General features: G+C 46.3%; 1 protein-coding gene across 2 annotated transcripts in view; it reads right to left on the reverse strand.

Moving 5' to 3' along the window:
* The window catches only part of LOC142559654 (MIF4G domain-containing protein B-like), a 73711-nt gene that overhangs the window by 33843 nt on the left and 13746 nt on the right, over positions 1-26122 (reverse strand). The window lies entirely within an intron of this gene.

Genomic DNA, 26122 nt, shown 5'->3' on the forward strand with positions numbered 1-26122 from the left:
TTGGCTTTATCGCGGAATCTAGCCCGTCAAACCACACTCGAGACGTGCTTGCGCCGTCGCCGTGCTGTCCCGGGTGCGACGGCGCATGCGCAGCCCGCCCGCCCGCCCGCTCGCCCAGCCGCTTGGAGAAGTTGCAAGCAACGTGGCCTGCTGCGGCTGCAAGCGCCAGCAGCTAAGGTTAGCAAGCTGGGGTCGTGACGCCCGCTGCCATCTCGCACACCCAGCGTTGGAGACGACTCGATCGGTCGAGTTTTCGGAGGAGCGGCAGCATGGAACGCTCGCTTCGGTACAAGCGCGCGCACTCGGCCTCGCAGGCGCTCCACGTTAGGCCAGCGTTGGGAGCGCGATTGTTCGCGGATATGGAGTACGCTATTGTTCACGTCGGCCTTTGGGCGTGGGACACCACTCGTGTTCGGCTGGTAAGTGAACGTCTACTGCCATCTATACTGCCCACAATATGCGAGACTTGTTTCGTGGACTATTATAATACTTTGCTGTTCCTGTCAACGATTCGTCATTCAGGCGAAACATGCGTTTTAGTCAGAACTGAAAGTGCTTTAACAGCAAAACGTTTTACTCGAGCTCGAATACTGAAGAAATGCGGGCTTCGAATATCGAATCGAACACTCCCATAATTCTGAAAGCAAAAGTTGAGAAAGAAGCGAAAAGCGCCAAAGTGGCGCCAAATAATACACAAGGTTTTTCTTTAGTAAGCTCCATATAGCATTGGACGGCCGCCGACGCTAATAATGTGTCTAACATTGCAATTGGCTAGTAGCTCCTCTTACGAACACTCGTAACAGGTCAGCAGAAAAGAAGACGCCGGCCAAGAAGGTGTGCTTAACAAATTTCGGACGTTGCAGCTACCGCTTCAGCCTTGTCTCAACAAACAAGGCTTGCGTATGTAAGGCGAAACGTACAATGGCTCTAGGAATTTTTTTATCAGCGCCCTTATCTTTAATGCGAAGCATTCTTAGCGAACTTCAGGTGTTTTGAGTGCGTCCGTCCGTCCATTCATTCATTCATTCATTCATTCATTCATTCATTCATTCATTCATTCATTCATTCATTCATTCATTCATTCATTCATTCACATTATCATACGTTGTGATGCCGTGGTGGTCGTTTCTACAACTGGATATATATCATAACAGGCATGGGGCGGCATGACATGCACAACATAACATTCATGTTATGATATAAAGAACATGAGATCTTTGTCATGGCACGTACGTTACGACATATACGACATAAATGGTATGAATGACATGATGCCGTCGTGGTCGTTTCTTAACTCAATATATGTCACAATATCAGGCTATCTCCCTCATGATTCTTGCAATTAACGCATGGCCCTCAGCCCCCAGCGACTGCGGAGCAGCTGACCATGGCAGCAGTCAGACCTGCAGCGCGGCAGGGGATGCTAAGAACCTCTGGATCCGGAAAGGCCGCCACTGGGAACTGAACCGGGCACCATTTAACACGCGAACCTTCTCGAGTGAGGCTTGCTTAGCAGCGCTCTTTGAGGAATTATCAGGCATTGCCTGGAATATTATTGACCTTAGTGAGGTTGGAAGAACTGGTGGGGCTCATACAGTGCTGACTAACGGCCCCGTCCACTGCTACATAGGTCTTTCAGATAAGAGAATACGAGGTAGGATTTCTCATCCATAAGGACATAGTGGGCATCATTGATTAATGAGCATTAATGAGAGGGTAGCAGTCGTCATAATAAAGCTCAATAAGAGGTATAAAATAAAGGCCGTACAACCCTGCGCTCGAACCTCCAGTCTTGATGATGAAGAAATGCAACATGTTTCTGAAGACGTTGAACTAGCAATGAGAAAGGTGCAAACAAGCAATTGGCAACAACGGCATCGATTCTTAATAAAGAAACGGCAAAGCATGAAAGTGTAACTCAAGAGATAAGATTCAACTCGCTGACCTGTCAAAAGTCATCCAAGAAAAAGAATAAGTAAGGGATATTCGAAATTGTAACGTGGGAAAGATTCAGAAAACAGTCATAAATGGCCGCAGCATGTAATCAGTGAGAAGAAAACTTGGCATAGGACAGGGCAAGATGCATACACTGTAAGATAAGCAGGATAATGTCATTAGCAATTTCGTTGATATAGTAAAAGCAGCAGAAGAATTCTATACTGACCCGTACAATACCCAGAGCAGCCACGCTACTTTCATTCGAAGCTGTGATGAAGAGGATACAAAGGTTTCCTTCTATACCTGGCAATGATGCTAGAAGGGCCTTGCAAGACATGGCCCGGGGAAAAGCGGCAGAAGGTATAATAACAGTCGATTTAGTCAATGCTGGAGTAGATATGATGTTTTAAATGCTTGCGGCACTTTAAACGCAATGCTTCACGACATCAAGTGTATCAGATACCTGCAAGAATGCCAACATTAAATTGAATTGTGGGGTTTTACTTGCCGAAACCAGGATCTAAATATGAAGCACGCGGTAGCGGGAGACTGGATTTTGACCGCCTGGGGTTCTTTAACGTGCACCTACGTCTAACTACACGGATGTTCTCGCATTTCGCCCGCGTTGAAATGCGGCCGTGGTGGCCGGGATTTGATCCCGTGACCTCGTGGTTAGCAGCGCAGCACCAAAGCCACTAAGCAACCATGGCAGCTTAGAATGCCAAAATTATACTAATCCATAAGAAGGGAGACGTTAAAGAATTGAATAATTATAGGGCCCGTTAGCTTGCTTTCAGTATTGTGTAAGAGCTTCACCAAAATACTTTCCAGTAGAATCAGGAAAACACTTCAGTCATTCAAGAGAAGGCTGGCTTCAGGAAGGGACATTCTACCTTGGCCCACATCCATGTCATCAATCAGGTATTTAGAAATCTGCAGAGTACAATGAACCTCTCTGTACGGCTTTCATAGATTAAGAAAAATCATTTGATTCAGTAGAGATACCAGCAGTCATAGAGGCATTCTGTAATCAAGGAGTAGACAAGGAATTCTTGAATATCTCGGGAAATAGCTACACACATTTTCTACTTGTTTCTTCACAAGCAGAAAATTACCGATCTAGAAAGCGGTCAAGCAAGGAGACAATCTCTGCAATGTTATTCCCTGCATGTTTAGAGTATTCAGTCTGGGAAGGTCTAGGAGTGAGGGCCAACGCCTAATATATCGGCAACCTTCGATTTGCATTGACATTGTCCTCTTCAGCAAAACTAGGCACGAATTGCAACCTATTATGAAAGACCTTAACCAAGAAAGTGTAATATTGGAGTTTAATATCACTATGCAGAAGAGGAAGATAATTTTCAATAGCTTGGAAAGGGAACAAGAATTCATGATCGCCAGTCAGCCTTTAGAGTCTGTGCAGGAGTATGTTTACCTAGGTCAATTACTCACAGGAGACCCTGATGTATGGGGTTTTATGGCGCAAGGGCCAGGAATGGCCAAAAAGCGCCATGTATGTGGTAGTGGGTGTGCAGTGCAACTATGATTACTATGAAATTGGTGTGACGTGGCTGTAAAGGGGCCTTAAAATATACGCTCTAAAGTGCGTAAAATCTGTGTAATAAAATTATGGCGATGACATATGACTTGTACTATGAACATTTCGATACATTTAAAAAGAATGATACGATAGGTAAAATATATCAGATTATAAGAAATGCTACAGCACTACTGCCTCCTTAGAGCCCTTGAAAACACAAAAGCCTGGAGGCATGTGCTATGCAAAACAATTATCGCAGTGGCATCCTCTGGAGAGAGGAGGCGCTACGAATGCATGGGACTAATAACATGTAAGACCACATCTCTGAGAAAACCTTGGACTGTGTCTGTACTAAAAAGCGGTTCTGGACCAAGAAACATCGCAGGATGAAGGGGAATGTGCTGTCGGTATGCTAAGGAAAAATGTCTCTTTCTCTCAGATTCGGCTTCCCGACACTCCAGGAGGACGTGGAGTACGGTCAGCCTCTCCCCGCATCTACCACAGGTTGGAGGCTCACTTCCGGTGAGTAGAAAGTTATGGGTGCCAAATGTGTGTCCTATTCTTAGACGACAGAATAGGACATCTGTTCGGCGCGATATTGTAGTAGAGGGCCAGAATCCTAACTGTGGCTTTATCAGGTGGAGCTTATCCGTTTCCGCGTCCCACATGTGTTGCCAGTGGGCTCGCAGCTTCCTTCGCAAGAAAGGCCTCAGATCTGTGACAGGCACCTCAGCGGTAGGGTTAGCGGCTCGCGATGCGATCGACGTGGCCATCTCGTCCGCCAGAACGTTGCCTTCAATTTCCCTATGGCCAGGCACCCAGCATATTATGATATGCTGCTTAGATGAGTACGCTTTACACAAGACGGAATAGTGTTCATTAAATACGGGATTTTTACGTTTGCTGAATGTGATTAAGGCCTTCACGACGCTTAGGGAGTCTGTATAGATCGCTGCTTTCGGAAGTTTCGATTTCCTTATATGCTTCACAGCAGAGAGTAATGCGTAGGCCTCGGCCGTAAATATGCTTGTTTCCGGATGCAGTACGTCGGATTACGAGAAGGATGGGCCGACGGCTGCATTGGATACCCCGGCATTTGACTTCGAAGCGTCTGTGTAGAACTCTGCACAGGAATGTTTGTGCTGGAGTTCTAGGAAATGCATTCTGATTTCGGCCTCAGGAGCGTGCTTTGTAACTTGAATGAAAGATGTGTCGCATTCTATCAGCTGCCACTCCCAAGGAGGTAGCAGCTTGGCTGGATGCATTAGGCGAAGCTCGAGGAGTGGAACATGCATTTCTTCACTAAGCTCCCTCACAGGCAGCGAGAAAGGCTGTCTTACGGAGGGACGATTGCGAAGGAGTGTAGCATATCTCATGTCATTAACGGTATTAAAACACGGATGTTGAGGACTTGAGTGGACTTTCAGAAAATATGTTTGGCTGATGTATGTTCTCTGCAGATGAAGTTACCACTCATTTGATTCTACATATAGACCTTGTATGGGACTCTTTCTGAAAGCACCAGTGGCCAGTCGGATTCCTAGATGGTGGACTGGGTCTAGCATCTTTAGCGCGCTCGGGGCGGCAGAGTTATATACTACAGCACCATAATCCAATCGAGACCGAATTAGGCTCTTGTATAGGTTCATTAAACACTTCCTGTCACTACCCCATGTAGTTTGGGATAGAAGTTTCATTAAGTTCATTGTTTTTAGACATTTTTCTTTCAGATATTTAATGTGTGGAATGAAAGTGAGTCTGTCGTCATGTATGATACCTAGGAATTAGTACTCTTTGCTGATAGCTATTCGTTGTCCACACAGTTCTAAGGAAGGATCCGGAACCAGGCCTGTCTTTCTTGTGAAAAGAACGCAAGAGCTTTTGTTAGGATTGATCTTAAATCCGTTCTTGTCTGCCCACATTGAGACTTTGTTCAGGCCATGCTGTACCTGTCTGTCAGACTGCGAGGTTACAAGATTTGAAAGCTATTTGTATGTCGTCCACGTAGACAGAATAAAAGATTGCCGGTGGTAATGAAGCGCGAAGCGTGTTCATCTTCACGATGAAGAGTGTGCAGCTGAGCACGCCTCCTTGGGGTGCACCCGTTTCTTGCGTAAAAGGACGCGAAAGTACATTACCGACTTTTACCCGGAAGGTACGACTGGACAGATAGCTTTCTATTAGGTTTAGCATATTACCATGGATGCCCATTTTTGACAAGTCTCTTAAGATTCCGTAACGCCGCGTCGTATCGTAAGCCTTCTCCATATCGAGGGATATGGATAAGAAGAATTGTTTGTGTACAAATACGCCCCGGATATTGGCTTCTACACGTACAAGATGGTCAGTTGTGGAGCGCCCCTTCTCGGAAACCGCACTGATAGGGATCAAGGATTTTGCTCAGTTCAAGGAAATGAATGAGTCGCCGATTAATCATTTTTTCAAACACCTTACAAATGCAACTTGTGAGGGCTATCGGGCGGTAACTTGCCACTGAGGAAGGGTCCTTGCCTTGTTTCAGAACGGGGACCACAATGACTTCCTTCCATGCGGTTGGAAGGTACCCTGCATCCCAAATGGTGTTGAAAAGTGTGAGTAGTGTAACCTGCGTGTCATTGTTTAAGTTTTTGAGCATTTCATACATGATTCTATCAGATCCTGGTGCGGAGCTGTTGCATGCGCTCAAGGCAGCTCTCAATTCGGCAAAACAAAAAGAACGGTTGTAAGGCTCATTCTCTCGACCTTTTCTTGTTAATGGCTTACGTTCTTCTGTTTGTTTCTATTTGAGAAAGGATTGTGTATAATTTGTTGGACTTGACACGCTCTCAAAATATTCCCCAAGTGAGTCTGCCTGGTCTTGCAGTGTATCGCCCTGTGTGTTTATCAGGGGGAGTGAATATGTTTGGCGCCCTCTAATCCTTTTAACCCTGTTCCAGGCTTTGGCCTCATCTCTAAACCAGTTAATACTCGATAAAAACTTGTGCCAACTTTCTCTTCTGGCCTGTCGGCGGGTTCGCCTGCCTTGGGACTTTATTTTTTTAAAGTTGACAAGATTCTCAGCGGTGGGAGAAGCGCGCAGCAACCCCCACGCCTTGTTCTGATTCTTACGGGCTGTCCGACATTCGCTGTTCCACCACGGTACACGTGGTTTGCATGCCAAACCACTTACTTCGTATATGCATTTGATGCGGTATCTATTATGAATGCTGTAAGATAATCCACAGCAGCATCAATTTCTAAAGAAGACATGTCAGCCCATGAGATGCTAGAGAGAGTTCGAAATTTCTGCCAGTCGGCTGTGTCTATCTTCCATCTAGGAGCTTGTGGAGGATATTGGCTTTCTTTACATGTTCTTATCAGTATGGGGAAGTGGTCGCTCCCGTAAGGATTGTTCATAACTTCCCATTAGAGTTCAGGCAGTATACACGGGGAATCTAGGCTGAGGTCAATTGAAGAAAATGTTCTGTTGGCGAGAGAATAATATGTGGGTGCCTTCTTATTCAGCAGGCATGCACCAGAAGAGAAAAGGAACTGTTCAACAAGACGACCTCGCGCATCTATACGAGAGTCGCCCCACAGGCAGTTGTGCGCATTGAAATCCCCAAGTACAACATAAGGTTCGGGCAATTCATCTATGAAGGACTGAAATTCATGTTTGCTTAGTTTGTAGTGTGGGGGTATATAAATCGAGCAAATAATGATAAGTTTGTTTAGCAAAACAACTCGAACCGCCACTGCTTCAAGGGCCGTTCGTAGCTGTAAATGTTGACGTGCTATGCTCTTTTGGATTACAATTGCAACACTTCCCGATGATGCGATTGCATCATAGCGATCTTTGCGAAAAGTAACATGCTGTCGGAGAAAGTTTGTGTGTTGTGATTTTAGGTGTGTTTCCTGTAGACACAGCACTTTTGGATTGTGTTTGTGTATAATCTCTTGCACATCATCAAGATTCCTGAGAAGACCTCTGACATTCCATTGGATGATTTGTGTATTCATATTTAAAGAAAACTGGTGCTGTGTTTACGGAAACGGAAAGGATGCCTTAGATTACAGAGCCCTTTCGAGGCCCTGTAACAGGGGTTCTGCCCTTTTTGCAGCGTTCGAGCGAGTCTCGGCGCCCCTTAGGCGTTTGGTGCGCCTTGAGGTCAGGTGTAGTGTCCATTGCCTCCTGTGAGACGCCGGACAAGCGCTCTTGCGAGCGAGAGGTTTTCCGAGAGAGTCCTGCCCCGGAAGGCAAGACCCCTGCGCCCACCAGCCCGGAGGTCGATGGGGCTCCCTGAGGGATTTGGCTGCGCTGGCCATTGCCAGCGCTGGAAGGGGCCTCGGAGGTTGGGGCAGCCTCGGCTGCGCCCACCTTCGGGGTTGATTGCCCCGTCTGCTGGGTTGGCGGAGGAGCGCTAGCTGCAACCGCCGCGGGGGCAGATGGCGTAGCTGCCGACTCACGGCTTGTGGGTCGGACAGCCGCCGGAGGCCGTTGTGACGCTGCCCCCTGACGCGCCACTTCGGCAAAGCTGGCCTTAGGAACGTATGCAACCCGCCTGCGTGCCTCTTTGAATGATATGTTTTCTTTTACTTTGATTGTTACTATTTCTTTTTCTTTCTTCCAAGACGGGCATGATCGCGAGTATGCGGCATGCTCGCCATCACAATTTACATAGTGGAAAGAATTCTCACAAGCTTCAGAGGAGTGTTCATGCGCGCTGCATTTCGCACAGGTTTGGCGGCCTCGGCAGCTCTGCGAACCATGGCCAAAACGCTGGCACTTGAAACATGGGAGGGGATTTGGCACGTACGGTCTTACACGGAGCTTGATGTACCCGGTCTCGATTGACTCGGGCAGGACACTTGAATTGAAGGTGAGTATTAGGTGTTTAGTCGCAAGTTCTTTACCATCTCGCCTCATCTTAATTCTTTTGACATTTATAACATTTTGTTCACTGAAGCCCTCCAAGAGCTCAGCCTCAGTGCGCTCCAGCAAATCATCGTCCGAGACAACGCCGCGGGAGGTATTCATTGTGCGGTGCGGGGTTACTACTACTTGGGTCTCCCCAAATGATGCTAGCTGAGGCAGTTTCTCAAATTGCTTCTGATCGCGGAGCTCCAAGAGGAGGTCACCGCTAGCCACCCTCGAAACCTTATATCCTGGACCAAAAACTTCGGTAAGAGACTTAGATACAAGGAACGGGGAGATTGTTCGCACTTGTTTAGCTGGTTTTTCTGCGTGGATGACATGAAAACGAGGAAAATTGTGGACTTGTCGTCCGAAAAACTGAAAAACTTCTTCGGTGCGCCCTCGTTGCTGAGGGCGATCAGGTAGTTTAGGAAAAGCATGTTCCATAAGTAACGTTGGGTTTTCGGCCGCGATGCCGACCACCCACCATGGAGCCCAACAGGGGGACGTGACAGAAGTTCCTGCTAGAGAAACCCTGCCAACGCCAACCGTACATCGCTGCTGTAACCAAATACAGCATAACCAAGGCTGGCTAGCTACACAAGGTTAACCCTTGCCGCCGGGAAACTAGGAAGTGAGGAGAAGTGATGAGAAGATAGGAAAGATTAAAAAGGCAAGAGAGAAAGACGAAGATTGGAGAGGAGGACAGGAAAAGGCGACTGCCGATTTCCCCCGGGTGGGTCAGTCCGGGGGTGCCGTCTACGTGAAGCAGAGGCCAAAGAGGTGTGTTGCCTCCGCCAGGGGGCCTTAAAGGTCCAAAATCCCGGCATCGGCTCAACCCCCAGGATCCCCTTTTCCCCGGACACGGCTAAGCCGCGCACGGCTACACGCGGGAGAGTCCAACCCTCGTGTGCTCGGGTATGTGGTGTCGCAACACACCAAACGCCTGCTTGCGCAGACGCCCCTGCGGGGACAGGAGACCCTGATCATGAGAAGCGAATTTACAGAGAAATGAAAATGGGTTGGAGTGCCTATGGCAGGCATTACCAAATTTTGCCTGTGAGCTTACCACTGTCATTGAATATAAAAGTCTACAATCATGGCATACTACCGGTGCTAACATATGGGACAGAAACTTTGAGGCTAACAAAGAAGCTCGAGAACTACTTAAGGACTACAGAAAGAGCGATGGAACGAAAAAAAGTCGCAGTTTTGCTAGAAAGGCTAAGCATCTAGTGCGATAGCGAATTAGTAGACAGCTATACGAATAAAGGGCAATAGTTTTACCGGCCGTATAAACTTGTGAACATTCGCTTACTAACTAAATTAACGTGCATGGTGTCATGCGTGCACAGGCAAACATGAACACATTACACTTGATGACGGCGGACACTCGCTGTCAAAATGCCGTCGTGAGGTAGCACGGCAGCAGCAGCGAGCGAAGCGACCTTCACGCTGTCTATCGCTTCAACAGAAATTGAGCGGCGAGAGCACAGCGCACACAAAGCTATGAGCCGTCGGCGCACCTGGACTTCCCCAATCACCGATCCCTTTCAAGATAGGGCCCTTACGGCTGCGCCATACGCAGTTGCCGCTGAAGTAGAACGCCCCCCATCCCCCGCTTCCTCCTCTCTCTTGCGCTGGCGAAATTGAGCCACCGTCATCGACTCGCCCTCGCACGCTTTCACTCGCACATACAACATATACGGCACGCGGCGACGATGTTATGGCCCTTGGACTTTTATTTTTATTTATTTCTTCACACTGTCAGCCCGTGAGGGCCGATACAGAGTGAAAAAAAAACAACGCTAGGAGAGGCAGCTTACAAATAAATTAGCACTTCAGAACAGGCTCTTCGTAAACACGTACACATTTTGAAAATAAGCATACATCGATACATCGTTCTTAATGCGCGATACATTGTTCAACGATACTCATAATAATGTCAAATATAGTCACGCCCGTTACGCGGAGACGGATTGCTGCCAACGTGAGGGAGAAAAATTAAGAGAGCCCCAAGGTACTCAACAATAGCCACACGCTTAGAAGTGTACATTTACAGTATCCGTAAGCACAGACCGTACATAAATTTAAAATGTTCACAAACAAGTTCAAGTACAACTGGACGCTCTCACTCACGCAAACGAAGAAAGTGCAGTGATATTCCGTCCGTTTTAGGTGAGCGGATGGCTGGAAGATGTGCAGATCGGGAAGAATTTTCAAATTGGTCAGCAGTTTCGATTGAAAAATGGTCTAACAAAGATTTTTCGAATTGATTTAGACTTCCTGCAATTACGGTTTCTCGCGGCAGAAGGTTCCATTCTTCTATTGTTTTAGGAAGCAAAGAGTATTGGAAGTGTTTATACGTGTCATTATCGGCGTGAACTGACCTTGATGACTACTTCTTACTTTTCGCGAGGGCCGCTGCCTTAAGTACAGCTCAGAGTTAAAATTACAGTACATGTGCGTTAAATAAAGAAACTTTAATAGTGCCACTCTACGCCGCTGTGAAAAAGGAGGGAGTTTGAGCTGATGTAGCATTTCTGTAACAGATTCTGATGATCGATAGTTGGGCATTATGAACCTTCTGGCTCTTCTTTGGTTCCTTGTATTTTTGAGACGGGTCCCATACTATGCTGCCGTACTCTAACACATGACGCACTTTACACGGAAGAGTACGGCGACGGCGACGCTGATGGTAGAAATGCGCCCGGGGTGTTCATGTAATTGCTATCACGATAAAATTTGAGGCTTTACGTTCAGAGACCGGAAGACAACTGTGTAGATGAGAGAGCAAACGAGGATAACCGTTCCTATGTGTGGGCAGCGCAACCCGGACGAAGGACAAGAGGAAGTACACAATTCGAGCGCAGACTAACAACTGGTTTATTATTTCAAGCAACGGACTATAATATACAGAAAATGTAAACACGTGTAAAATGACGTTTACAAAGGTGTTAGCCTATCTTGCCATTCAAGAAATCAGCTTCTTTATCCTGTAGAGTGATAGAAGGCTAGCTGACGCATGTGCCTGAGTTCACATGCATGCATAACCGACAATATAGCTGACATTAAGAGAAAGAAATGGAGCTGGGCAGGCCATGTAATGCGTAGGGTGGATAACCGGTGGACCATTCGAATTACAGAATTGGTGCCAAGGAAAGGGAAGTGCAGTCGAGGACGGCAGAAGGCTACGTGGGGTGATCAAATTAACACATTCCCAGGCGCAAGTCGGAATCAGCTAGCGCAAGACCGCGGCAAGTGGAGATCGCAGGGAGGTCTTCGTCTTGCAGTGAGCTGTTATCAAAGTATGAGTGACACCAATGCGTGACCTGACATGGCATAAATTTCACGACAAATTTCATGACATGCATGACATGGATTGTTATGTGTTCCATGGCATGACATCAACGACAATCACATGCTTGTTATAGCAAGCATGCCATGACTAAATAGTATGAATGACAGGATGCTGCCGTCGTCCCGTTACTTTAACTTGATTATATATATATATATATATATATATATATATATATATATATATATATATATATATACTATACATGGATATGAATTGCATGACGTGGGCGTGGCCTGAAATTAACATGAACGTCATCACATGCGTGTCATGAATTAAATGTACTGAATTGCATGGCATTACTGACAAGGCATGCGTGAGCATGCCACGCACGCACTTCTCGCCACACGTATATCTTGATACATATCCAGTTAAAGAAATGACCACGACGCCATTGCTTCATGTCATCTAGTCATTCATGACAATAACGTCATGCCTTGCATGTGCATGGCGTTATGTCATGTGCATGCCGTGCGTGTGCATGCCGGTGTTATGCACATGCATGTGTTATGCATGTGCATGCCGTGCATGTCATGGATACCCTAAGATATAACTTCTTAAAAATGGAATTGACATGATTGACAATCATGGCATCCATGTCACGAATGTCATAAAGGAGATGACTATACTGGATTGAATTGCATGCTGGATATATTCTGTCATGCATGTCATGTCAAAATAATTGCCTAATTGCCATGGTCTGTATGTGAAGCCATGACATGATTCCCATGAATGTCCTGACATGCATGACAAGAATGCGATAAATTCATGACAGGCATGACAAGAATGCCATAAATTCATGACAGGCATGACAAGAATGCCATAAATTCATGACAGGCATGACAAGAATGCCATAAATTCATGACAGGCATGACAAGAATGCCATAAATTCATGACAGGCATGACAAGAATGCCATAAATTCACGATATGCATGCACGTACACACGGCATGACATTACCACGAGAAGAACTTATGCCGACCCAGTAGACTAAGTTGTCTGCTCACTTCGGTTGTTGAGTATATGCTCGCGTTCGTGATGAATTGATGATCATTGCATAGTAATTCTAGCTTCACCCGCCGTGGTTGCTCAGTGTCTATGGTGTTGGGCTGCTGAGCACGAGGTCGCGGGATCGAATCCCGGCCACGGCGGCCGCATTTCGATGGGGGCGAAATGCGAAAACACCCGTGTGCTTAGATTTAGGTGCACGTTAAAGAACCCCAGGTGGTCAAAATTTCCGGAGTCCTCCACTACGGCGTGCCTCATAATCAGAAAGTGGTTTTGGCACGTAAAACCCCAAATATTATTATTATTATTAATTCTAGCTTCGTAATCCGACTCCCGCCTCTGGTTCTCAAATGCCATCGGCCTTCGAGTTAGGTGACGCGCGCAAGAAGATCCCGGTATCTCGGCAGCAGAACACCGGCTGGCGATTGCATGCGCTCAGAAAGCGATCCAGAAGCACGTTTTCCACGAGCGTTGATTTCCGAGCGCCGGAGAGCAACACGCCGCCTCCTCTTTCCTCCCAAAGTTCGTACCGGACTTTCCCGGCCCTTGTCGTCGCTACCAGGCCGCTAAATCAAATATTCTTTCTTAAGAACGTAATCCAGCGCTACTTTTTTTAACGAGGCCACAGAGAAACATGACAGGACGGGCGCTTTTGTACTCATCGAAAAAAAGTAGCGCTGGATGAAGTTCTTAAAAAAGAAATATCGCCGACGAGTACGATACTCCATAATGCGAAATTTGAGCCAAGCTGTATACTTGTTTTCATTTCGCGAAATATTGGCAGGCGTACAAAATCTGTCTCGTGCGACACATTGCAAACGGAGAGAAGAGAGGCGCGAAAGCCTCGCTAATCGGGAGATCGCGAGAGGCAGCGCGTGGGTGACGCGTGGGCGCGATTCACAGCAGCCGCCGCAGACAGACCTCCACTCGTGCAGCGCTTTGTTGCCGTATATGGTATCGATCGACGCGCTCGCCGCATGCCGTCGGTGAACAGACGACAGCGCGCTACCCTGGCGCCATCTCGTAACGGTCGTCGCCGCGGAGCCCGTCTTGCCCGGCGCTACGCTTTTCTTCTCACGCTTTAGCCATACCCTCCTCCTCCACTTTCCTCCTCGCATTCTCTTAGCTATCGCCTTCTTTCATCTGCCGCTGCGTTCCGCCTTCGCTCTTTAATCCTTCCCTTGCTCGATCGCCCGGTTATGCTGACGGAGGCCGCCGAGGTCCGACGCCAACTCGAAACGCAGGAACGGGCGCCTACGAGCTGCGCTCAAAAATGCATCGCCAACTACTGCCGCAGCGTGTTTTCTTAAACATCCCGACGTGCTCTATCCTAGTACACAGTGTTCAAGGCCGACAACAACATCATCATCATCAGCCTGGTTACGCCCACTGGAGGGCGTAACCAGGCTAATGATGATGATAATGATGATGATGATGATGCTCCCATACTTCTCCAACTACCCCGCTCATGTAGTAATTGTGGCCATGTTAACAAGAATATAGCTGGTAACATACAGGAATTCTATAGCATTAACGAGAGGGTGGCCGGTCTTGTGAAACTTAATAAGAGGTACAAACTGAAGATTGTACAGGTCTACGCCCCTACATCCAGTCATGATGACCAGGAAGTCGAAAGCTTCTATGAAGACGTGGAATCCGCGATGGGTAGAGTGAAAACTAAATACAGTATACTAATGGGCGACTTTAATGCCAAGGTAGGCAAGAAGCAGGCTGGAGACAAGGCAGTGGGGGAATATGGCATAGGCACTAGGAATAGCAGGGGAGAGTTATCAGAAGAGTTTGCGGAACATAATAATATGAGGATAATGAATACCTTCTTCCGCAAGCGGGACAGCCGAAAGTGGTTCTGGAGGAGCCCGGACGGCGAGACTAGAAATGAAATAGACTTCATACTCTGCGCTAACCCTGGCATCATACAAGATGTGGACGTGCTCGGCAAGGTGCGCTGCAGTGACCACAGGATGGTAAGAACTCGAATTAGCCTAGACCTGAGGAGGGAACGGAAGAAACTGGTACATAAGAAGCCGATTAATGAGTTAGCGGTAAGAGGGAAAATAGAGGAACTCCAGATCAAGCTACAGAACAGGTATTCGGCTTTAACTCCGGAAGAGGACCTTAGTGTTGAAGCAATGAACGACAATCTTGTAGGCATCATTAAGGAGTGTGCAAAGGAAGTCGGTGGTAACTCCGTTAGGCAGGATACCAGCAAACTATCGCAGGAGGCGAAAGATCTGATCAAGAAACGCCAATGTATGAAAGCATCTAACCCTACAGCTAGAATAGAATTGGCAGAAATTTCGAAGTTAATCAACAAGCGTAAGACAGCTGACATAAGGAAGTATAATATGGATAAAATTGAACATGCTCTCAGGAACGGAGGAAGCCTAAAAACAGTGAAGAAGAAACTGGGAATTGGCAAGAATCAGATGTATGCGTTAAGAGACAAAGCTGGCAGTATCATTACTAATATGGATGAGATAGTTCAAGTGGTTGAGGATTTCTATAGAGATTTATACAGTACCAGTGGCACCCTCGACGATAATGGAAAAGAAATTAGTCCAGAGGAATTCGAAATCCCAAAGGTAACGCCGGAAGAAGTAAAGAAAGCCTTGGGAGATATGCAAAGGGAGAAGGCAGCTGGGGAGGATCAGGTAACAACAGATTTGTTGAAGGATGGTGGACAGATTGTTCTAGAGAAACTGGCCACCCTGTATACGCAATGCCTCATGACCTCGAGCGTACCGGAATCTTGAAAGAACGCTAACATAATCCTAATCCATAAGAAAAGGGACGCCAAAGACTTGAAAAATAATAGAACGATCAGCTTACTGTCCGTTGCCTGCAAACTATTTACTAAGGTAATCGCAAATAGAATCAGGAACACCTTAGACTTCCGTCAACCAAAGGACCAGGCAGGGTTCCGTAAAGGCTACTCAACAATAGACCATATTCACACTATCAATCAGGTGATAGAGAAATATGCGGAGTATAACCAATCCTTATATATAGCTTTTATTGATTACGAGAAAGTGTTTGATTCAGTCGAAATCTCAGCAGTCATGGAGGCATTACGGAATTAGGGTGTAGACGAGCCGTATGTAAAAATACTGAATGATATCTATAGCGGCTCCACAGCCACCGTAGTCCTCCATAAAGCAAGCAACATAATCCCAATAAAGAAAGGCGTCAGGCAGGGAGATACGATATCTCCAATGCTATTCACAGCGTGTTTGCAGAAGGTATTCCGAGACCTGGATTGGGAAGAACTGGGGATAAAAGTTAATGGAGAATACCTTAGTAACTTCCGATTCGCTGATGATATTGCCTTGCTTAGTAACTCAGGGGACCAATTGCAATGCATGCTCACTGACCTGGAGAGGCAAAGCAGAAGAGTGGGTCTAAAAATTAATCTGCAGAAAACTAAAGCAATGTTTAACAGTCTCGCAAGAGAATAATTAATATTTGGGGTTTTACGTGCCAAAACCACTTTCTGATTATGAGGCACGCCGTAGTGGAGGACTCCGGAAATTTTGACCACCTGGGGTTCTTTAACGTGCACCTAAATCTAAGCACACGGATGTTTTCGCATTTCGCCCCCATCGAAATGCGGCCGCCGTGGCCGGGATTCGATCCCGCGACCTCGTGCTTAGCAGCCCAATACCATAGCCACTGAGCAACCACGGCGGGTTCGGAAGAGAACAGCCGTTTACGATAGGTAGTGAGGCACTGGAAGTGGTAAGGGAATATATCTACTTAGGACAGGTAGTGACTGCGGATCCGGATCATGAGAATTAAATAATCAGAAGAATAAGAATGGGCTGGCGTGCGTTTGGCAGGCATTCTCAGATCATGAACAGCAGGTTGCCATTATCCCTCAAGAGAAAAGTATATAATAGCTGTGTCTTACCAGTACTCACCTACGGGGCAGAAACCTGGAGGCTTACGAAAGAGTTCTACTGAAATTGAGGACGACGCAACGAGCTATGGAAAGAAGAATCATAGGTGTAACGTTAAGGGATAAGAAAAGAGCAGATTGGGTGAGGGAACAAACGCGAGTTAATGACATCTTAGTTGAAATCAAGAAAAAGAAATGGGCATGGGCAGGACATGTAATGTGGAGGAAAGATAACCGATGGTCATTAAGGGTTACGGACTGGATTCCAAGGGAAGGGACGCGTAGCAGGGGCGGCAGAAAGTTAGGTGGGCGGATGAGATTAAGAAGTTTGCTGGCATGGCATGGCCACAATTAGTACATGACCGGGGCTGTTGGAGAAGTATGGGAGAGGCCTTTGCCCTGCAGTGGGCGTAACCAGGCTGATGATGATGATGATCATGATGATGTCCCTGCAAACTTCTTGATCTCATCCGCCCACCTAACTTTCTGCCGCCCTCTGCTACGCTTCCCTTCCCTTGGAATTCATTCCGTAACTCTTAATGACCATCGGTTATCTTCCATCCTCATTACGTGTCCTGCCCATGCCTCCCCCCCATTTCTTTTTCTTGGTTTCAACTAAGATATCCTTAACTCGCGTTTGTCCCCTCACCCAATCTGCTCTTTTCTTATCCCTTAACGTTACACCCATCATTCTTCTTTCCATAGGCCGTTGCGTCGTCCTCAATTTAAGTAGAACCCTTTTCGTAAGCCTCCAGGTTTCTGCCCCGTACGTAAGTACTGGTAAGACACAGCTGTTATAAACTTTTCTCTTGAGGGATAATGGCAACCTGCTGTTCATGATCTGAAAATGCCTACCAAACACACCCCAGCCCATTCTAATTCTTCTGATTATTTCAGTCCCATGAACCGGATCCGCAGTCATTACCTGTCCTAAGTAGATGTATTCCCTTACCACTTCCAGTGCCTCACTACCTATCGTAAACTGCTGTTCTCTTCCGAGACTGTTAAACATTACTTTAGTTTTCTGCAGATTAATTTTTAGACCCACCCTACGGCTTTCCCTCTCCAGGTCAGTGAGCATGCATTGCAGTTGGTCCCCTGAGTTACTAAGCCATGCAAATCATCAGCGAGTCACAGGATACTAAGGTATTCTCCATTGACCGTTATTCCCAATTCTTCCCAATCCAAGTCTCTAAATACCTCCTGTAAACACGCTGTGAATAGCATTGGAGAGATGGTATCTCCCTGCCTGACGCCTTTCTTTATTGGGATTTTGTTGCTTTCTTTATGGAGGACTACAGTGGCTGTGGAGCCGCTATATATATCTTTCAGTATTTTTACATACGGCTCGTCTACACCCTCATTCCGCAATGCCTCCTTACTGCTGAGGTTTCGACTGAATCAAACGCTTTCTCGTAATCAATGAAAGCCATATATAAAGGTTGGTTATATTCCGCACATTTTCCTATCACCTGATTGATAGTGCGAATATGGTCTATTGTTGAGTAGCCTTTACGGAATCCTGCCTGGTCATTCGGTTGACGGAAGTCTAAGGTGTTCCTCATTCTATCTGCAATTATCTTAGTAAATACTTTGTAGGCAACGGACAGTAAGCTGATTGGTCTTGTTACGTTTCGCCTACGACGCGCGGTTTAGCCGGCGCGACTGCAACAAAGCGGCAGACATTTTGGCCCGTTCGGCGTCGCCGCTACGCTCCCCGCCAAGCGCGTCCAGGCATGTTCCGATGCCACGTGTCTTCATGTGCGTGTGTGAGTGTATGTGCCATTGTGCCCGACCGGAGGCGCTACGAGAGTAGAGGTCACCTTCTCCTCCCAGCCATTGTGCCCGACCGAAGGCGCTACGAGAGTAGAAGTCTCCTTCTCCTCCCAGCCATTGTGCCCGACCGAAGGCGCTACGAGAGTAGGAGTTACCTTCTCCTCCCAGTCTTTGTGCCCGACCGGCGGCGCTACGACAGTATGCGTCACCTTATCTCATTGTACAATCACGTGCTCGTCTATTGAGGGGTTCCTTCTTGCCCTCAACTGCGAGAATATAAAAGCAGCTGCCCCCGGACGCCAAAAAAGAGGGCTCCGATTTCTTCTGTTGAGTAAAGTGCTCTCCCGTCTCTCTACTTCGGTCAAACTGACCGCCAACTCTTTGCGATGTTAAAATAAACAAGTTGTTTTGTTGTTACCAGTCGACTCATGCTTTGCCGGGACCTTCGGATGCTTCCAGTTGTACCCCAGGCCGCCAGGCCAACGCTACCCTTGGGGCTTGCGACCCAGGTACAACAACGGGCGTCAGCGCCGAGTTCCCAACAGGTCGTACCATCAGTGCGACCACAACAACCGTTGCCATCGGTGGGATTCAAACAGTCTATAATTTTTCAAGTCTTTGGCGTCCGCTTTCTTATGCATTAGGGTTATGTTAGCGTTTTTCCAAGATTCCGGTATGCTCGAAGTCATGAGGCATGCCCAGGCATGAGGCAGGGTGCCCAGTCTCTCTGGAACAATTTGCCCACTATCCTTCAACAAATCTGCTGTTACCTGATACTCCCCAGCTGCCTTCCCCCTTTGCATAGCTCCCTAGGCTTTCTTTACTTCTTCCAGCGTTACCTGTGGGATTTCGAATTGCTCTAGAATATTCTCTCTTCCATTATCGTCGTGGGTGCCAATGGTACTGTATAAAACTCTATAGAGCTCCTCAGCCACTTGAACTATCTCATCCATATTAGTAATGATATTGCCAGCTTTGTCTCTTAATGTGTACAACTGATTCTTGTCAATTCCTAGTTTCTTCTTCACTGCTTTTAGGCTTCCTGCGTTCCTGAGAGCATGTTGAATTCTATCCATATTATACTGTCTTATGTCAGCTGTCTTACGCTTGTTGATTAACTTCGAAAGTTCTGCCAGTTCTATTCTAGCAGTAGGGTTAGAGGCTTTCATACATTGGCGTTTCTTGATCAGATCTTTCGTCTCCTGCGATAGCTTACTGGTATCCTGTCTAACGGAGTTACCAGTGACTTCTATTGCACTCCTTAATGATGACCACACGATTGTCGTTCACTGATTCAACACTAAGGTCCTCTTCCTGAGTTAAAGCCGAATACCTGTTCTGTAGCTTGATCCGGAATTCCTCTATTTTCCCTCTTACCACTAACTGATTGATGGGCTTCTTATGTGCCAGTTTCTTTCGTTCCCTCCTGAGGTCTAGGCTAATTCGAGTTCTTACCATCCTATGGTCACAGCAGCGCACCTTGCTGAGCACGTCCACATTTTGTATGGTACCAGGGATAGCGCAGAGTATGAAGTCTATTTCATTTCTAGTCTTGCCGTTCGGGCTGCTCCACGTCCACTTTCGGCTATCCCGCTTGCGGAAGAAGGTGTTCATTATTCACATATTATTCTGTTCCGCAAACTCTACTAATAACCCTCCCCTTCTATTCCTAGTGCTTATGCCATATTCCCCCACTGCCTTGTCTACAGCCTGCTTCTTGCCTACCTTGGCATTGAAGTCGCCCATCAGTATAGTGTATTTTGTGTTGACTTTACCCATCGCCGATTCAACGTCTTCATAGAAGCTTTCGACTTCCTGGGCATCATGACTGGATGTAGGGGCGCAGACCTGTAGAAACTTCAATTTGTACCTCTTATTAAGTTTCACAACAAGACCTGCCACCCTCTCGTTAATGCTATAGAATTCCTGTATGTTACCAGCTATATTCTTATTAATCAGGAATCCGACACCTAGTTCTCGTCCCTCCGCTAAGCCCCGGTAGCACAGGACGTGCCCGCTTTTTAGCACTGTATATGCTTCTTTTGGCCTCCTAACTTCACTGAGCCCTATTATATCCCATTTACTGCCCTCTAATTCCTCCAATAGCACTGCTAGACTCGCCTCGATCACTAGATAACGTGCTAGCGTTAAACGTTGCCAGGTTCATATTCGAATGGCGGCCTGTCCGGAGCCAGGGGTTCTTAGCACCCTCTGCTGCGTCGCAGGTCTGACCGCCGCCGTGGTCACTTGCTTCGCAGCTGCTGGGGACTGAGGGCCGGGGTTTGATTGTTGTATTCATATAGGAGGTTGTGGCCAACTACTGCACCAGGTTGCAGCGGTGGCGTAGAGGTAGTACACCCGCCTCGCGTGCAAGAGGTCCGTGGTTCGAACCCCGGTGCCGCGAAGTTTTCCACCGGATTCAAAAAATAAAAAATCCGCGTGTTGATAAAATTGCATTAACAGGCCTGAAGTGTGGCCTGATCCCGGTGACCAGAACCGGCAACGTATTCCCTCACCAGAGCAGGATTGGCCACCCTGGTGCAGTACTTGGCCACAACCTCCTATAAATCCGACAACACTGCGTCGAATTTCACTATGACAACGTCATCGCAGTCCGGCTAAGGCGAGCGGCTGAACCGCCCGAATGGCTGTAAAATGAGCGTGGCTTTATGTCGCGCTAGAGTATCGCCGTCAGGTGATACCACGTGCTGCTGTCAGCGAGCACTTCTGCGTTTCTTACACATCTCGCACCTCCATGCCGCCCTTATACTTTGCCCATCCATGCACACGCGGACCTTATACGCCCCACGTGCTCTATGTTTGAGGTAATCGGCTGATGTGCAAAGATGAGAAAGCCGTGATGGCGCTGTCTTCCAATGCGGCTAGTGTTGGAGGTTACGTAATCTCAATTTTCGGAGAGGCTTTGAAGTGAAAGGCGTCAAGAAGCGTTTGCACCCCGCTGCCGGCGCTCTTCACCGCGACAGCGTTCTGACAGCGAGTTCGCGGCCATCGAGCGAGACCTGTTCTGGTTTGCCGGCGCCGGCGTGACACTATGCTCATTAATTTAATTTGTAGCGAATTTTTACTCCCATTTATAAGATCGATAAAACTACGAACCTTACTTTGTTTAGTTGTCTTATACTTCGCTATCGTTATCAGTGTTTCGCTTTCCGGACGAAATTGACTTTTCTATAAATATGAAGCTTCTGGGAATGCACGGGGTGGTGTCCGAAATTTCATTCATATCAACCAAAAGTGCAAGTTCATCTTTCGTGGTTAGGGGGGCCATAACGCATGGGACAACACACTCATGGGGCGTTTCTAGCGGTTGAAAGGCTAAAATGGTCAGTCCTGGCCATTGCACCAATAAGCCCTAGACATCGTCCAAAGGCTAAAATAATCGTATTTCGCTATAATATTCTGCTATATTCTAATAACGATGAAATCTAACATCAATTTCTCGAATCAGATACCCTGATTCGTTTGCGGAATTTAGAAAGTTTCCGCACCCTGCCGTGTCAAAACCAATCGCTAAAGAGACAGCGTGCGACTCTGATGGCGTGGGGATGTGTCATTGTGTACCACATTTCCTTTGAGCTTCCATATACTCTGGGTGTCTACAAATCATGTGCCTGTATAGGAGCGTATATGCGCAAAACGCAGAAATGCTTTTCCGACACAACTCGAACCGATTTGAATGAAACGTGTTGCATTTAAAAAATAAGATAGAGTCTACCGACATAGGATGCGAAATTTTCATTTAGGGCATAATCATTTTTACAAAAAATGAACGACCATCGGTAAGTAAAAAGAAGTAGAAGCACGTAGTTTACAAACCTGTAATTCCTCACCCCAAACATATATATATATAAGTTCTGCGAGCTGTACATATCCGAGCATTTCAAGTGGACAAATATGTTACATTAATTTACAGCGTACGTTTAGTCGTCACAAGGTTTACGAGGGTTTTGCAAAAGCCCCCCCCCCCCAACCTCACAAATTAGCAAAACATTTCAGAACAGCCTACGATGTCCGCTTTAAATATATTATTAGGGGCAGTTTAACGAATTGCTACCGTTTTTATTTTTGCGAAGTTACAGAGTTGTAAACTCGATAGCTGAAGTTTAAAAAAAATTCGCACTTTTTGAGAATTTTTTCAAGATCATTTATGGCATGAATTAAAGCTATGCGTCTTTTGATTTTCCTTTGAAATACAGCTCAATCGAAACCAGCGCACTAGTTGCAAAGAAAAGTAATTAGTCCGTTCCAATTTATTTTGACAGCACATCCCGAGCTAAAGCTTCCTCTTAAGCCATCATAGTTCGTACTAAAATTGGCGAGAACCGCCAAAGATAAAGGAATCTGAAAGAAAAGACTTACAACTTTTCAACTCTGTACGAAAAACATATCCCGGCTCTGTAAACTCTCTTAAAGCATATCGAATGAAAAAAAAATGATATACGTGTTACAACCGACGTAAAATAGTTGAATTGTTTACGAGAGTATAGCAGCATTTATACTCGTAAATTATTCGTATATTTCCAAGCGATGTTTAATACATTAGTTTTGTCTGGTCAAGATGTCTCAATAGGTGCCATTTAGAAAATGGTGATATTGCTTTCTATTTCCAAGTTACAAAGCTGGAAACTTGATACCCGACCTTGTTGAGATATGGCCATTTGAATTTTTTCCAAAAGAAACATTGACGGCTTAAATTAAAAATCTACTCGCTCCAGTCGGTAGAGTTTTGCGTTCGCATTTAAATTCAAGATTCAATTTATGCGGTGCTGGGTTGCCGAGCAAACCGATTATCCCAGATAATTATACACGAGCTCCCGCGCAAAAGCTTCCTTTTAGGCTTCGAAGAAGTTACACGGCTCCCTGTTGGCGAGGCTAGTCGTGGTTTGCGAAATTTCGCGCCGCTTGAATGTGTACGTATAAGGCCTGAGTGGCAAAGAGAAATTGGTGCAGAGGTCCAAGGCGTCGAGAGCGTTAGCTTGACCGTTAAGGAGGTGCGAGATCGTTTCGACAATTGGGGCAGCCATTGCTTGCGCAGAATACACAATTCCAGTGCAATTCCAATCACACTGGAAAGGCCCCCGTGGAAGTTACCCGATGGCTTCATTGCTGATGTCACAAAATCGTACATCTAGAAACGGTGCACCCATATGGACATGGACACCTGTCACGGCTGAATTTAAATAATTTTTGGCACACTACAAAAGCAGCCCACCTATTCCTTTTATTTTTTTTCTTTGTTATCGGCTTCAAGAGAACGGGAGGTAGCCTTGGTAGGCTAGTTGGTGCCCATTGATTGGTTTAATTGCCTGCGATAAATTAAGAAAGCAACAAGAACGCAAGGATGCATCGACGGGACAAGCGCTAACTGGCAACCGAGGTCGAACGTTTCCTTCGTTGCAGAATGCATTCAATGGTGCATTTCGTAGTGCTCTTGCGCAGACATATAGGGTTGTTGCAAGTAACCGAATTTGATTCAATCCGGAGGCAAATCGGCACGGGAGCTACTGAAAAACAAAAAGAACCATCCTTGATTGCAGGACCGCCGTATGGTGTAACCATAATTCCCCAACCCGCACGATTAGCTAAAGACGAGATGTCTCGGTGCAACAACATAGATTTGCAGCATATATTTGTATATGCGCTATCGGACAGAATTAAGAACAGACGGAGTAAGCAAAGCTGCTAAAAACATTTCCATCTGCACGCTCCAATACTCACCCCGTACATTCGACGAGAACTAGCTGAAGGCAATACGTTATACCCGGCTCGCGCTTTCCGCTGCCTCTTTGGCATTGCATTATGTGGTTGGCTAACAATCGACCTGTGTTTCGCGTGAAGATGAACGGCTCAAGCGTCTCCGTCAGACAACTGCGGCCACGTGATCGCAAAGGTGATCGAGCTGAGAGTAACATGCTGACAGACAAAGACGGTTCCTGTGTGGTGATTTCTATTAACACTGGAAAAGCGGAATGGCGTCCTTGCGCACACAGTTCCCATTGTTGTGTTAACAATATCTCGAGAATTCCTTACTCTAGCACTATACTATAATGACGTCATTTTTTTACTGCACACTGTTTGTTAGCTATGAGTTATTTTCTTTTGTACCGGATAACCATGCTGTAGGTTTCTTCAAATATTAATAGTTTTGAATAGACTAGGAATATTTGCTTCAAATATAGGATAAGAGTCCTGGAGTAGGATTTCATTGGAAATAATAATACCACACCGCTACCATTTAGCTATTGCGCGTACAACCATGTACATATTGTGAAGTCGTCTTACGTAACATCTTATTATAAGACCATGTATACTGCATATTACCTGCTACTTTTTGCTTAAAACTAATATATATATATATATATATATATATATATATATATATATATATATTACCATTTGTAACCACTCCTCCCGGTACTACTTTTTGGTCTTGGCGCACGTTGACGAAATTGAAAAAAACATATGTGAAAACATCGAAACTGGTTCGATGGATAATCCAAGTTTTATAACTTGTAATCAATTTGCAGTGTTTACAACAAGCCACCGAAATGGCGTGGGACAACTGGTGCTACCGTGCATGGAGAGAAATGCCCTGTTGTAAATATTGGGGCCATTGGTTCACTCAGACCTGAAGACGACATTCAAATCCTCAAAGATTTCTCTGTAATCGTGTTTCACCCATACGCGGCGATCAGCCGGTCCACATGCTCTTCAATCCGTCACCAGACAGCTATGTTGCACTGGACCATTCAGAAAGTCGTTTATGCGTCAGGCCCTTCTACGTAGTTCTAAAACGCTCCACTTGCGCCACTTCGCTCTGCTTACGTCAATTATTTGGTCTTTAAGAACGTTCAGCAAGCGTTGATCAATGCACCATGGGCACAAATTGAAACTCGAAACAGTAATAACTGATCAGAACGCCTGCTACACATGAGTTCTTGGAAATGTCATGTGTAATCACACTGTATCTGGTTTCTGAGCATGTATAATAGTTCGAAGTGTACGTTTAGGAGTCTTAATTAAGCCACTGTTACAAATTCATGTGAACCTGAAACCGCAACAACGCATTGGGGTAGTTTCGGAATTGTTCGCGTTTGAATTTATTCCGACAGTAGATGAGCACAACACTTGTAAAAGGCAGCGGCTCATTCACGCGGTTCTCGCTCGCAGGGACGTAAACAAAAGACGTCATTGTGTGTGAATGCCACTATGCGATCAACCGTCACACGGCAGTAAAATTTGCTGTACGTTGGCTAATGAATGCACAGGTGACCCAAATTCCTGTACCTGGCATGATGAAAGTGAACGCACCGAGACTGCACTGGTGATACGCCTCCTGCGTGAGGGTTGAAACGTTGACTGAATTGTTGAGGCAATGTGAAGAGGATGTACTCTCTTTTATCGTTGGCCATAGTGTTGAGTCTTTACTGTCCGAACATGCGCCTGTGAACAGCATTATTAGAAGAAGGCAGTCAGCTAGGCGTACAAGGGCATCCTCTTCTGCATCATCATCGGAATACGACCACCCCTTCACAGAGTCGTACCCATGAGAGCGAGCATGGCATAGCACAGCATCGAAAGCTCTTTAATATTACCGCGCGTTGTGGATGTTTCCTCACATAAGCTCTGCGATAGTCATTTACTTGTGCTGTTTGCACGGTTTTTTTTTTCT

The sequence above is a fragment of the Dermacentor variabilis genome, chromosome 10, assembly GCF_050947875.1.
Source record: "Dermacentor variabilis isolate Ectoservices chromosome 10, ASM5094787v1, whole genome shotgun sequence".
NCBI lineage: Eukaryota > Metazoa > Arthropoda > Arachnida > Ixodida > Ixodidae > Dermacentor > Dermacentor variabilis.